The 13,364-nt window shown below is 37.8% G+C and overlaps 1 protein-coding gene across 2 annotated transcripts in view; it reads left to right on the top strand.

Annotated features, from left to right (window-relative positions):
- Nucleotides 1-5,951: 5,951 nt before the first annotated feature.
- LOC124168009 overlaps nucleotides 5,952-13,364 on the top strand; it is a 65,387-nt gene continuing 57,974 nt past the window's right edge. The window contains exon 1 of one of the 2 annotated variants that reach the window (XM_046546084.1): nucleotides 5,952-6,119. The gene's annotated coding sequence lies outside the window, so the exon portion shown is untranslated. The remainder of the gene's footprint in view (nucleotides 6,120-13,364) is intronic. The other variant, XM_046546086.1, reaches the window with a different exon arrangement.

Below are 13,364 nucleotides of genomic sequence, written 5' to 3'. Positions count from 1 at the left end.
TCCGCCACGAAATGAAGATAAAATCACTGGCGGGAAATTTGACATTGACGGTGCAGACTAAGTACTGCCACAAATTGTGATGTCGTGAACATTCAATTCCTACCCAGTTTTATTGGACATAAATTATGCGAACTTTGGATAGTAATCAATGCAGTGAAATGAATATTCCTTCTCCCTGAGTGAAGCCATAACATTGCTCCTTAGGCTATCTTGGGATGGAACTAAGGGAAGCGCATTACGTTTGGATGGGAAATTAGCTTAAAATTTGAAAATGTTTCGTTTTGTGTGTTGTGCTGAAAATATTACAACTCTTCTGCAAACCTGGACCAATTTGGACATTTCATAGGCAACAGAAATTATGAAACCGTGAGTCATGAAAAATACGGAATATTTTTTTGATCTTTGATAGAGGTAGTACATAGAAGAGAGCCGTTTGCAGAGATTCAAAAGATGGCAAAGCATCGATTTCTGTTCGTTATATACGAGAATTAAGAATCAATAACAAAGCATATACTGCTTCTACGATTTTGTTTGGAAACAATAAACCATTTGCATTACTTCAAGACTACCTTCAGGTTAGCGCATGTAACTTAATACATAAAATTAAGTGTAGTTTCATAACAGAAATAAATGGCTATTTATTGAAAACTTTACCAAGAGTGTACATATGTGCTAAATACTGCAGCAATAATAATTGTTGATTCGGTTGAGTGTGTGAGTGATATTTGTTATTAATAAATATGTCTCAAAAACAATTCCTATACATTGAATTCATTATCCTAATACGATGAATGAGGAATGCAATTTATTTTGAAAATTAAACAATTCTTGCAAAGCAAATTATGTGCCATGGGAAAAATTAACTCTCGACCAGGAATTGAACTCATGATCTCTAGCATAAGAAGCCTGAATAGCGCAGTGGCCGAAGATCCATAGGTCTACGGTTGAATTCCCGGTCCAGTAGATTTTTTCCCATGGAAATTAATCATTCACGCGGCAGACTAAAAATATTGAAAATCATGCCATAACTTTTTTTGAAAACTTGGGCTGAAAGGAGAAGAAGCAGAGAGGTGCTGTATGGTAAAAGCAAAAACATAATTGTTGATTGATTGGAGATCAACATTTATGAACTTTTCAGCATTCAAATTGCATTGAAACATACTTAACGGAAATTTTATGGGAAAATAGGTATAATAAAAAAATTTTCACCGAATAAATAAAAAATTAGGACCAAACTCTCTGTCATTATCCATCCATAGCTTTCACTTCCGCGGTTCGAGCAATGCAAATTAGAGGCTGACCTTTTCCTCTAATTCACCTCTAATTATATGAATATTTTCATTTTTCTTCCAAGTAGACTCGCTGGACCAAGTGAACTCGCTGGACCAAGTGAACTCCCTGGACTCGTTTTAAAAGGTTTTGTAATAGTGCGGATCGGAAAAATCAATTTATTTCAAGTCCATCTGGCCCTCTCCAAAAAAATGTGTTGAAGTGATGAAAAATAAGGCCTAAAAAATATGACACCTCTAGGTAAACCCCTGACCACCGCAAAAATACCAGTTATACCAGTAGGGTCAAGAATCGAAAAATTTAATATTTTATGGTCAATCCCTATTGATTAGCGGTCTCCAGTTTACTAGGCCACGAGGGCCACATTCTAAGTTCCGAATCGCCCCGCGGGCCGGATAGCAAATTTGCCGATGACTGAAGTATTCGATACCAACGTATCCGGTGGCGTATTTCTTATTGACGAACAGTTGAAGGCGACTTTGATGTGCAGTACAGCTCTGCAATGCTCCTAGCGGCGTCTCACAGAGTTAAACGAGCGAGAATCGCGCCCTACTTGAAACGAGTGCGCGGGCCGGATGAAAGCCCTCCGCGGGCCGTATTTTGGAGACCCCTGCTATAGATTATGCCGAGTTACAGTCATCTCGACCAATAATTTCATATATTTTGACGTATCTGCCACCGTTAAGCCACAAAATGTCAATGCCAATATGAGAGTGCGTACGCGAAGAAAATATTCCAACGCCCACGCAGCGCGGCGGATAGCAGAGCGACAGGCCGCTCTCGTCCCCTCCCCGCTCGCCTCTCCCCCTCCCACGCCCCGGATACAGCATCATTCATCCTGCGTGTGAATCTAGAAGGGCGATCAACTTCGATAGGCAGATGGCAGAAGGTAAAAAAGAATACGCAGTGAGGCTAGTTGCCCCTTTTTCGGCGTCTTGTCGGCGTCAAGCTACTCGATGTTACCAACCTTTAGAGAGGTAATGAATTTTTTTTTGTATTTTTCACGATAGTTTTAGATCCGAGTACGCAGGCAAGTAGCCTAGGTACGGTCTATGAAGTGGCCACTCGAGTGACTTTAAAGGTGTGCGAACTTCGGAGACACGCTTCTCTTTCGATAATGTCTGAGAGAGCTGTAACTAGTTGGATTTTTGATTGAGGTCGCTAGCGTCTCTTCCCCGCTCGACTCTCCCTCATCCCATGCCCCAAATGCAAACGAAAACCCCAAAGTTCTGTTGCAATACATGCAACGCATTGACACTTAACGAATATTTCAAGGCATTATCTGTCATTCGTATTTGTAAAAAGATAAAATTGTCACACTGTAATGAATTTAGAATATTTTTAATGATATATCAACACCGAAATTTATATTCCGTTTCGTGGTCGAGCTTCTATAAAAGTAAAATTACCTATGAAGTACGACGTGGATAAGACGTGGATACGGGGGGTTAGAGTTCAACTCACGTTCATCATCACCGCAAGCCACTGCTCTTTACTGTCATTTCTCCAAATAAACTCTCAGGTTGAAACACTGAGTGATAGTCACGTGCTTATTCCTGATTATCATTTCTATACTGTATATATCAATCATATGAAGCATGTTTCTCTATGGAAGCGAGGCTTGTACGTTGACAGCAGGAGAGAAATCAAGAGTGGAAGCTTTCGAAATGTGGTGCTACCGAGGAATGATGAAGATAACATGGATCGACCAAGTAAGTAATGAGGAAGTGTTGAGAATAGTTAATGTGAAGAGAAGCTTTCTAAAAACTTAAAGAAGAAGAGGGAATAATTAGTTGGCAACATTTAGAGGCATGATGACCTGATGAAAACAATCGTTGAAGGACAGGTGGAAGGGGAAGAAGGTTAAGAGATGACTCCGAATGAGTTACATTGGGCAGGTTATGAAGAATGTTAGCATGGGCGTACCCAGCGCGGGGCAGGGGGGAGCAACTGGAACAACCCCCCCCCCCCTTCGAAGCAAAAATTCGCAGAATTCTTTTAGCAAAATCAGTAATGATTTGAAACGACAGTATTCAACAAATTTTATTTAAACCCACGAAAAATGATATATATATATGTTTTTATTAGTACAATTTTTGTTCGTTCGCCTCGATCGGCAATATACTTATATTATCGCTTAGTGCGCTTTCATCAAGATTTTATATATATATATATATACTCTACCTAACTCCGAGGAAGGTGGTAATGCCACCGAAAATTTAGTGAGTGTGAGTTTATAATCTTTTTCGTGTGTGTTCTGATACTGCCCATCCTAGGGTTTTTTATGTTATATATATATAAGATATGTAAATAAAATAAAACTATTTTTTCATGAAATAATGTCATAAATTCCATGGCTTTCCCCCTCCCCTAGTTATGATTTTGGGTACGTCCTTGAATGTTAAGGAGTCGATATGTCACTATGAAATGGCTATCGGTTACGAGAGAGAATTAGAGATATGCGTCAAGACAATCATAGGATTGTTTACTGATGATTCTTTCTATACTTTGCGGTAATGTAATAGTTAAGTATCTAAAGAAAGCGGTACACAAAGAGTTTTTTTTTAAGTCCTGAGGGGCACAAAGGGGCAATTTTTTAAACTGATCGAGCTGCCGCTCATCATAGATAAAAAATAAAAGTTTTTGATAAAAAATAGATCAAAACACTTGACCTCAGCTCTCTGAGATTTAATCCACTAAATCCTTCCTCAGTTATCTCTGATGAGTGACAGCTCGTTCAGTTTAAACGATTGCTACCTTACCTATGTCCCTTAGGCTTTAAAAAATCACCGTATTCAACTTCTGAGCACGTTGTGTACTTCTTCCTTTAGATATTTAATCAATATGTTCCGGAAAAAGTTGGAGTAGGAAAAATACACGTCTCTTTACTTTTCAAACTCATGATATTAATATAATATAATATAATTAGGGATGGACGGATCCAGGATTTTCTTCGGATCCAGATTCGGATCGGATCCTTGATTTTTGGAGCCGGATCTTTCGGAACGGATATTTTCGGATCCAAATGCATTTTCAAATTCCAGACGCTGAGATTCCCCCGTTGATTTTTCAATCTCTTAGGAAGAGTCACACCATCTGCCAGTCGTATTTTGCCTTTTTTATTTTCCACGGCAGAAATTCTCCTACGTAACCTCTGCGAGAGCTTTTAAACAAAACGGTTCATGAGTAGGACAAGAACCGCATGCGACGGCGCATTCGAAGAGAGAATCGGAACTCTTTCCACCCTTATTATGGCGTTGGATTCACTGAAGCTATTATTTAAAATTTCGGAACCAGATCCGATGCCTTCCGCGACTTTAGATCCGATGTATCCGATGAAGGGCAATATCCGCGGATATTTGGATCCGAGGTATCCGATCCGACAATCCCTAAATATAATGAAAATATTTGACAGTAAAATAAACTGGTGGACAAGACCGTTCATTGTACAGTCGGCGCACAGGTTTGGCATCCACGTGCTTAATGTATCACAGATAAGTTGTTCGTGTTCTGTTACAAAATCCCGTGAGTTGTATGCCCCTCTATGTTGTATTTTGCATGCAACATGACATTAGTTTCCACTCAGTAGGTTTTCGCAGGTTTTTCTCGCCCCCCTTCTTGTGTGGCCGTCTTCCTGCAGTGGGTTTTTTCTCTGAAGGATACTACACCCTTATCCTAAAATTTTATCCCACAAACAGAAATATTTCTTCTTGCACAAAATTTTCACATATATTTGTGTATCTTGTTTAACATTTCACTAATAGTGTACATTTCATATTTTTGCATTGTAAACCTTTATTTACCATTTTTAAATATGTTTGAATTGACGCTATCGAGGGTTTAGGTGGCTGAGGGGACTTATTAGTCTTAACCTCGTCCGAAAAAAGACATGTTATTATTATTATTATGTTTCCTATCAATTTAACGTGAAGCACAGTATCGTAAGCACATATATGTTACACACGACAGACTTCTAGTCAAAATTCTTGTCCCTCCTTTTTTATTTATGTACTATTGAATTATTTTTATTTTTTATTGTAAAAAAACATGGTCATAATCTTTCATACCATCATGTATCAATTTAATGTAATCATATTCATTCGTAACCATGAAGATAATACAAAATATATATATAACCTTGGTCAAAAAGTTTTGATTTCACTCTTACAATTAGACCTATACTCAAAGACGCTATTCAACATGAAAATTTTGAGGTATAGAAAAAAAACATCGACTTTTCTAGTTAATTACGCTAAAATATAAAAAATATAACGAAACGTTGGCCAAACAATTTTCATATCATTCTTAGGCCTATACTCCGAGACGCTAATCAACATTTAAAATATGAGGTCAGGAAAAAGAAATCGATTTTTCTAGTTATCGTAATTCATGACGCTAACATTATCGTTATTGATTTTGTGTGATGCAACTTCTCGTTATGCGTTCCCATCAAATACCAACGCCAGTTGTATGCCCACTGCAGTCGATTAGAAACAGAAGGAACGTGATCTGTGTATCTATCGACAACCAGACATGCATCACTCATCGTCATGGCAGCAGCAAAACAACAATCCCTCCACTCCTCCTTCCGGTCCCCCCCTCCCACCCTTATCTTAGCTGCTCCTCCAGAGATGACCACGTGACCTCGGCGACCGTCATCTGTTCACCCGGCAGTCGGCTCGCGGCATACGCTACTAGAATCAACTTACCCGCAGACGGAGCGGCACCTTATCCCAGCACCTCCCGCACCTTTCTTCGTCTGCAGAAACACCTTGCGGCACTCAAAGAAAAAGGGCAGCAAATCGGAAGGCCTCGTCTTCCATATTAAGGTAAGTTGCCAGACTCGTTTCGAAGCAATTTTCATTTCATTTCACGAATACAGAGCGAAACTTGTCTTAAGCAGAAACCGAGCGGGTAAATGAAAATTGCTCGCTAAAAAGCCCTGAATACCAGGCTGGCTGATGCTTTTCTTTAGAGCGATTACAACATACTGTTAATGCCTCGCCGTTGCCTTTTGTTACCCATAAGATAAAATGAGTTAGTTATGAGGAAGTGCTTAGAAGAGCGGGAGAAAAGAGAAGACTCTTAAAAACCTTTAGGAGAAGACGTGACTAGTGGTGCAGCGAGGGGGGGAGTTTGGGGTATAGGAGCTAAGAAAATTTTTTCAAGTTTAATATATTTTACGTAATTGGATTGATATTACTAATAGAATAGTGTAATGTTTATTAAATTATCCCTCAGAAAGCCGTAAAACTCACCATTTTGAACAATTTATCTGAAAATTCCGCAATTTATAAATCTCGCACCTACCGCTTATCCTGGTGGGTATTCCATACTCCTACACACCCCGATATTAGTTGCACCTAAACCTCCCCGAGCTTTAGTTCATATTTAAAAAAATAGGAACTAAAGCTCGGCGACCTTAGCTGCGCCTCTGGACGGGATAACTTTGTTGACAACATTATGAAGCATGGTGGCCTGATGAAAATATCGTAGGAGGACAGATGGAAGAGAAGAAGGGCAAGGGACGGCCCCTACCGGATGAGCTACATAGGACAAGTTATAAAGGATGTAAAAGAGAAAAAATACGTTGCTATGAAAAGAATAGCGGATCGGAGATAGGAATGGAGAGTCGTGTTTAAGCCAATCTTAGGATTGTTGACTTATGATGATGATGAACATAAAATACCAATTCAGATAATGAATCCAGTAAAAAAAAACTCGTACCATTATATAAGTCCAACTGCATTAGCAGGGGCGTACTTGTTAGACAATAGCCCTCGGGGCAACGTGTTCAATAGACCCCAACCCAGTACCCCCATAAAAAAGTATATGGCACATTTAGGTTAGGGTTTTTCCCTGACAAACAAACATAGTGAACAATATGAAATTGTGAAAACTAAACCGAAAAAGGAGCAGGATATGTTTCTCATACCCGATGCATCTTGATTATTTAAGCTACCTGCCTCTAGTAAGACTTCACTTCGAATATATGTACTGCTAGCGTGTGGGACCCTCATGAAGTAGGACTGATAGCTGAAATCAATCGAGTACAGCGCAGGACGGCCAGGTTTGTGATGACTTTTTACGATAGAAAGTGTATCGTTTCATGGGCGTACCCAGCGAGGGGTAGGAGGGGGCAGCTGACCCCTTCCCCCCCTGAAATAAAAGTAAAATGTTCTTCAAAACGAAAATTTTGATAAAATTTTCTTTAAATCCAAGAAAAAAGGTATAAGTATAATACATATAAAAAGATGATATGAAAATATTTCATTTTGAGCAAACAATTTTAAAAAACTAAGAAAGAGCTGTTATACTTTTCTTGGAATTTTAGTTTCCTTAACCTTATCCGTGTTACAACTTGAACGACCACGGCTCACCCCCATCTATTTTTGATCCTGGGTAAGCCCTTGCATCGTTTCCAATATTTAAGGTGTTAGGATGGAAATCGGTACAGGAGCGCAAAGCAAAGTATAGGCTAAATTTACTCAGTATATTTGGAGAATATTTTTTCTCAGATGACGGGAAACATTCTTTGTTTACCGTCGTACTATAAGAGACGAGATTAAGAGAAGTAAATAAAGGATGTAGACTAAAAAATGAGAGATTTGAAAATGTTAATCTTTCATTTCAGGCTCATTGTAAATTTTTATATTTCCATTGCTCTAACCTTGAATGGATTTGCTATAGGAATTACTAAACTTTAGCAAGTTTTGCCTTAGCATAAATATGTGAAAAATATTTTAGAATGCATCAGAAGACATTCATTGGAGAAAATAGGATATATCTATGGAAAGTATAAGGCGATGAAGGAAAATGTGGGACATTCCAAGATACGACCCACATAATTACTCGCAACTACCATTATTTCTGTTTCTTTTTCAAATGGAGTATATTTTAATTATTTCAAGTGTATCAGCTTTCAGCTAAGAAAGAGCTGCCAAAAAGTTTGTACGTCACATCCTTAATTGACTACTAATAATTTCTTAAATAAGAGTCATTTTGAATGTTGGCTAGGCTTTAAGTTGTAATAAAACTCTCACTACAATCATGAGATTATAGATATAATAATAATTCTTGTAGCATAAAAATAATAGGATAAGTCTATCAGCAAACAGCAAAGTGAAAGACAGGCACAGTAAATGATGAGAAAATAGCATGGTAGCATTCCAACCTGAAGACTACAGTTGGTTCACTGGCAAAACCATCGTCAATTAAAACTTTGTTTGAAACGGAAACTCGAAAAGATGGAATACCAACGTTTACGTTGTATATACGAGAGGATTATAAAGTAGCATCGCGGGATATGTAATTAAAATTACTCTGATAACTAGAAATAATAATAGCTATTATTTCTAACAGCATGTGGTAGTATCATTTCTAAATCTACATCTATCGATCAATAAGAGATTGTAACGGTAGCGTTAGAACTCACTAATAGAATAGATGCCTCGTATTGTAGCCTACTAACTTATGTATACCTTAATGCAAGTGTGTGAGTTTTATTAATATTTCTAACAGCATGTGGTAGTATAATTTGTTAGAATGCGTAACGTTTTTTGGACCGGGTGGTGTGCCTGTGGGAGTCCAATTGCATGCTGCATATTGATCACCCCTACCAAACACCTCAGCGGTGGCTCGCAGGGTATTATGTATATGTAGATGCATTATATTATAATAATTCACCTTGCCATTTTCATTATATCCCCCGTAGTATAGAGTATCCAGAAATTCAACATCTATGACTCAAAAATGGAAAAGGCATCACAAAATCACAGCGGACATCGATGGGATAATTGATTAGCAAACAGATGCGGTGGTGATAACGTCTCAAGACAGATTCGAAACCCCTTTTATATTTGGATGAGAATGGCATTCACATGCTGATACAATTGAATTCCAGTTCTGAGGTAAATAATGAATAATTCAAGTTAGAGTTGGAGATTCAGGGCAAGAAGTTTTAGACTGAATGATGTGCATAATTTTGGCGAGGAAAATTGGTCACCGTGCAGATAAATTGAAGAAGATTATTTATATGTATATGCGAGCCATAATAACAGAGAACAGGTTATCCACACGCATGAACGACCGCTAAATTTCATATGCATGAGACGTATCATTTCATTCATTTTTCCACCGGCTTTGAGGATATTCATTACGGCCGACTGAAATCAAAATCAAATCAAATAGCCAACTTGTTTCTTTATGTTCTTTTTTTCACAAAGTCCTGGTTAGTTTTTTTCTACACTGCGTTCTCGAACAATGAGACAAAAAATAGAATGATAAAGAAAAGTAAAGAGTTTAATCAATAAAAATAAGAAATTGAAGCATTCCATCGCTGATACGGTTTGATAAGATTCCATATACAACCTCGCTAGTTTCAAGAAAAAATGGCAGTAAAGTCAGTTTCAAAGAAAATTATTCTCGAAGTACAAGTTTTAAATTTTAACGCTACCCTCTACCCAAATGTCAATTCATTTCTAAGATTAAATCATTAATCTTTTGAGCTTAATTAAGCGAGAGCTTTGAGCTAGTATCAGCAATACGATTGCCCTATTTCAAACATTTTGAAATTAATTGTTTCTGACAGTTGAGTGGGTGAGAATCCAAGGGATACGAGTGATTTATTTTTTCTATGCAGTGATATGCGCAGAAATTAGTTATAGAAAACAAATGAGATCAATTGGATGTTTAGTAGTGCATTTAATTTTCCACTCGATTTCAGCGCAGAACAGAGACTCACCATTATCCCATGACAACCAATTTTTTGTGTATTTCTTCTACCAATTAACTTTACCTAAATCCGTTGAGAAAAATATCATTTGTCCCCCTTGGCTTTTCATCCTCTCAATTATAATCGCACATTTTCGCCCAAAGGCTGAATACCAAAGAACAATAGTTTTTTCACGGTAACTGGGAAGTGCATACAATATTCGAAATAGGCTATTCGGGCTTCCAGCCCGGTGGATTCTCTCCATTCTGCCGACGTTTCGGAACTAGAGTGGGTTCCATCCTCCGGGCTAATGGTGAGTGGATGAAGTTTGCCAGCTTATATAGTCTTCTTCGGTTGGAGGGTCTAACGTGATTGTCCGGGAGGCAGTCAATCTTATTTTCCTAAGTGCCGGTTTCGACACATTAATTAGTGAATACCCGGCGTCACGTTTGAGGGTGTTATTTGTCAACCGGATCTCGATGAATTCCTTAATCAATCCTTCCCAGAATTTAGTCTCACGGCATAGAATTTTCACTTCGTCCCACTTCACTGTATGGTCTAATGCAATGGCGTGTTCTACAGCCGCGGATTTTTCCGGTTGGCAGAGCGTAAGGTAAGGTGCCTCTTATATTCTTTGATCCTTGTATTGATGGTTCTCCCCGAATTAATGGCAGAATGGAGAGAGACCACCCGGCTGGAAGCCCGAATAGCCTTTTTCGAGAATATTCGCCGGGAAAGCATCATATCTCGCATAAAATATGTTTGCGTTGCCACAGCACAGTAACTATGGAGTTGTGGTCCCATTATTATGGACAAAAATGCTTAAAATTGTCTCCTCCACCACCTCTGGAAGTATTGTAAATTCGTCCTGAAACACCCTGTATGATATAAATGGAATGATATTATTAAGGAAGATTCCGTGCGATATTTAGGTGTAGAAATGGATCGGAAACTGAAATGGCTGAAGCATATATTCATCAAAGTGTGCAAAAAGCCACAGGAATACATACTGCTCTCTTCCTATCGTTGAAAGCAAACTCACCGCTTCCTCTAAAAACAAAACTTCTACTGTACAACGCTACGTCTACGCTATTTTAAGCTACGCATCGCATGTCTGGCTTTACGCCGTCGCTTCTCATCTCAAGAAAATTCAAACAGTAGAGATCAAAATAATACGAAAAATCATCGCCTCACCATGGTACGTCAAAAACCAAAATATCAGAAAGGATCTCAAAATCACTCCTATTTTATTTAAACTCAAAGCATCACTAGAAAATTTCTCCAGATCTTTTAAAGCTGCTGAGAACTCTCTATTATTAAATTTATGGGACTACCTTCCCCCTTTTAAACCAAAATACCGCCTCCAAAAATGTGATCTGAGCCCCTCCCATATTCCCATCCCTTAATAACTCTTGCATAATGATTTTGATTATGACTTTGATTTAACAACCAAGATTTTAATGTTCCTGAAATCATTTTCCTACGCAACCCTCAGAAGACAGCTTTCAGCTGGGAACTGGGAACTCAAAAGCCAAGTGATACTTAGCGTTACGTAGCGTAGCGAAGATTCCGCGGTGATTAAAATCGATGATTGGTATCCGGGTAAGTTCACGTCGACTCATTTTTGGGGCTTATGAGTACCTGCACGGAGAACACGACAGCTGTCTACATTTGTACAGCCGCTCGCAAAGAAATGGCATTAAAATACTCTAGCATGCAACGAGCAATGACGACAGAATGAACTGAGTAACTCTGCCAATTATTTTAGCTTTTTGAGCTATTAAAAAAATAGAGAGCGTGGATACTTTAGAGAGGGTTTACTCATTTTATGAAATAATATACATAAGTATACGTTGTAATATGTCATTTGCGCTTTTATAATATGGTATATATGCAAGATTATTTTTTAAAGTATATTCTTTATTATTGTAGTCCATGTAATTAGGGGCACCTATTTGGTCTGAAGAAATTATAATTATTATCATTGATTCGGAAAACTATTCGAGAACATCATTTACTGTGGAGGATAATTCTTCAATGCACATTACAAAGCTGATGTATATTGTATCACGGACAAATGATGCATGCATTGCTTACAATTAAGTGAGAATAATGACTAGAATTGACTTAATAAATCGGTTCAGGCACAATTTTATGGACGTATATCGTGGCAATAAGAAGTAAAACAAAATTTTCTCATTCTTATAAATCTTGCGTAAGTCCAATTAGTTAATTTGTGACGACTGTATATCGACGAGTACGATGCTATGACATTTCATGAGTAATGAGACGATTATTTGTCAAACGCGTACTTGATAACGGGAAATAAATCTTGCTGAGGGAGGAAAATAATGAGCTGCGTCTCAAATAATGCCTTGTACTGCATTCCTTGGTAACCACAGTTGATACAAATTCTCCACATGAATTGGAGGTGAAGTATTTCACGGAATAAGACGGTGAATGATTGACATCCTATTTCTATAAATTGCTGTGGAAAATGAGTTCAAAAGTGCTTGTAGGTACTTAAAAGTGTTCAAAGATATATACTTCAAAACATACCTTTAAAGAATTCAAAAGCTAATCAAGTTTAAAAAAAAAATATTATTCATATTTTGAATGATTAAGGAAAACCATTTTTGTAGGCATTTTCCCAAATTCTTCACTTTTACATCACCGACAATCGTATAAACTTTCACCCTTTTTAATATTTCCAGATAGGTGAATACCCATAATTTTCATTTGAGTGCAGATACCGGGGAGTGAAAATCTCTTTTAGAATTCCCGCAATTTGTAGATGACTGTTTGTGCTACTGATCGTAAAAGATGTGTTAAATATAATTCGAGAAAAAAATCTAAATTTAATGTAAAATTAAAATCATATCAGTCTAAGAAAAAGCAAGTGGAACTAAAGAAAATGGAATCTGGAGCTCGCTTTTTCTGAATTCTGTTATCGATTATGATTAAGTTTGTAGTAAAAAAGGGATGCATTTTTCCATTATTCGATCCGTTATCCACTTCTGGAGCTATTCACCACGAAGAAACGACGCGTCATTTAGGCGTCGTCGTCGCGACGATCTAACCCTTTCGCAGATAAGCATATGACGTCACAAGCTCATTCTGGGCTCGTAACACATTCTAAGAAACTACTAGGGCATTTTAATTACCCTCACGTTGTTGGTTGTTGCATACACAATTGTGAGCGACTCATGCCATGAATTAAATGTACTCCCTGGACGTGTAAATCAACCAGAAATTCAATTACGTCACCAACTCATGAAAATTGGGAGGCAACTTTCGACTTAATCTTCGTAATTGAAATTTGCTAAACAATGACCGAATGAAAACATCAATTTTTCGTCAT

Source organism: Ischnura elegans, chromosome 11 (assembly GCF_921293095.1).
Source record: "Ischnura elegans chromosome 11, ioIscEleg1.1, whole genome shotgun sequence".
Classification (NCBI taxonomy): domain Eukaryota; kingdom Metazoa; phylum Arthropoda; class Insecta; order Odonata; family Coenagrionidae; genus Ischnura; species Ischnura elegans.
This window is presented reverse-complemented; position numbering and strand designations above follow the sequence as displayed.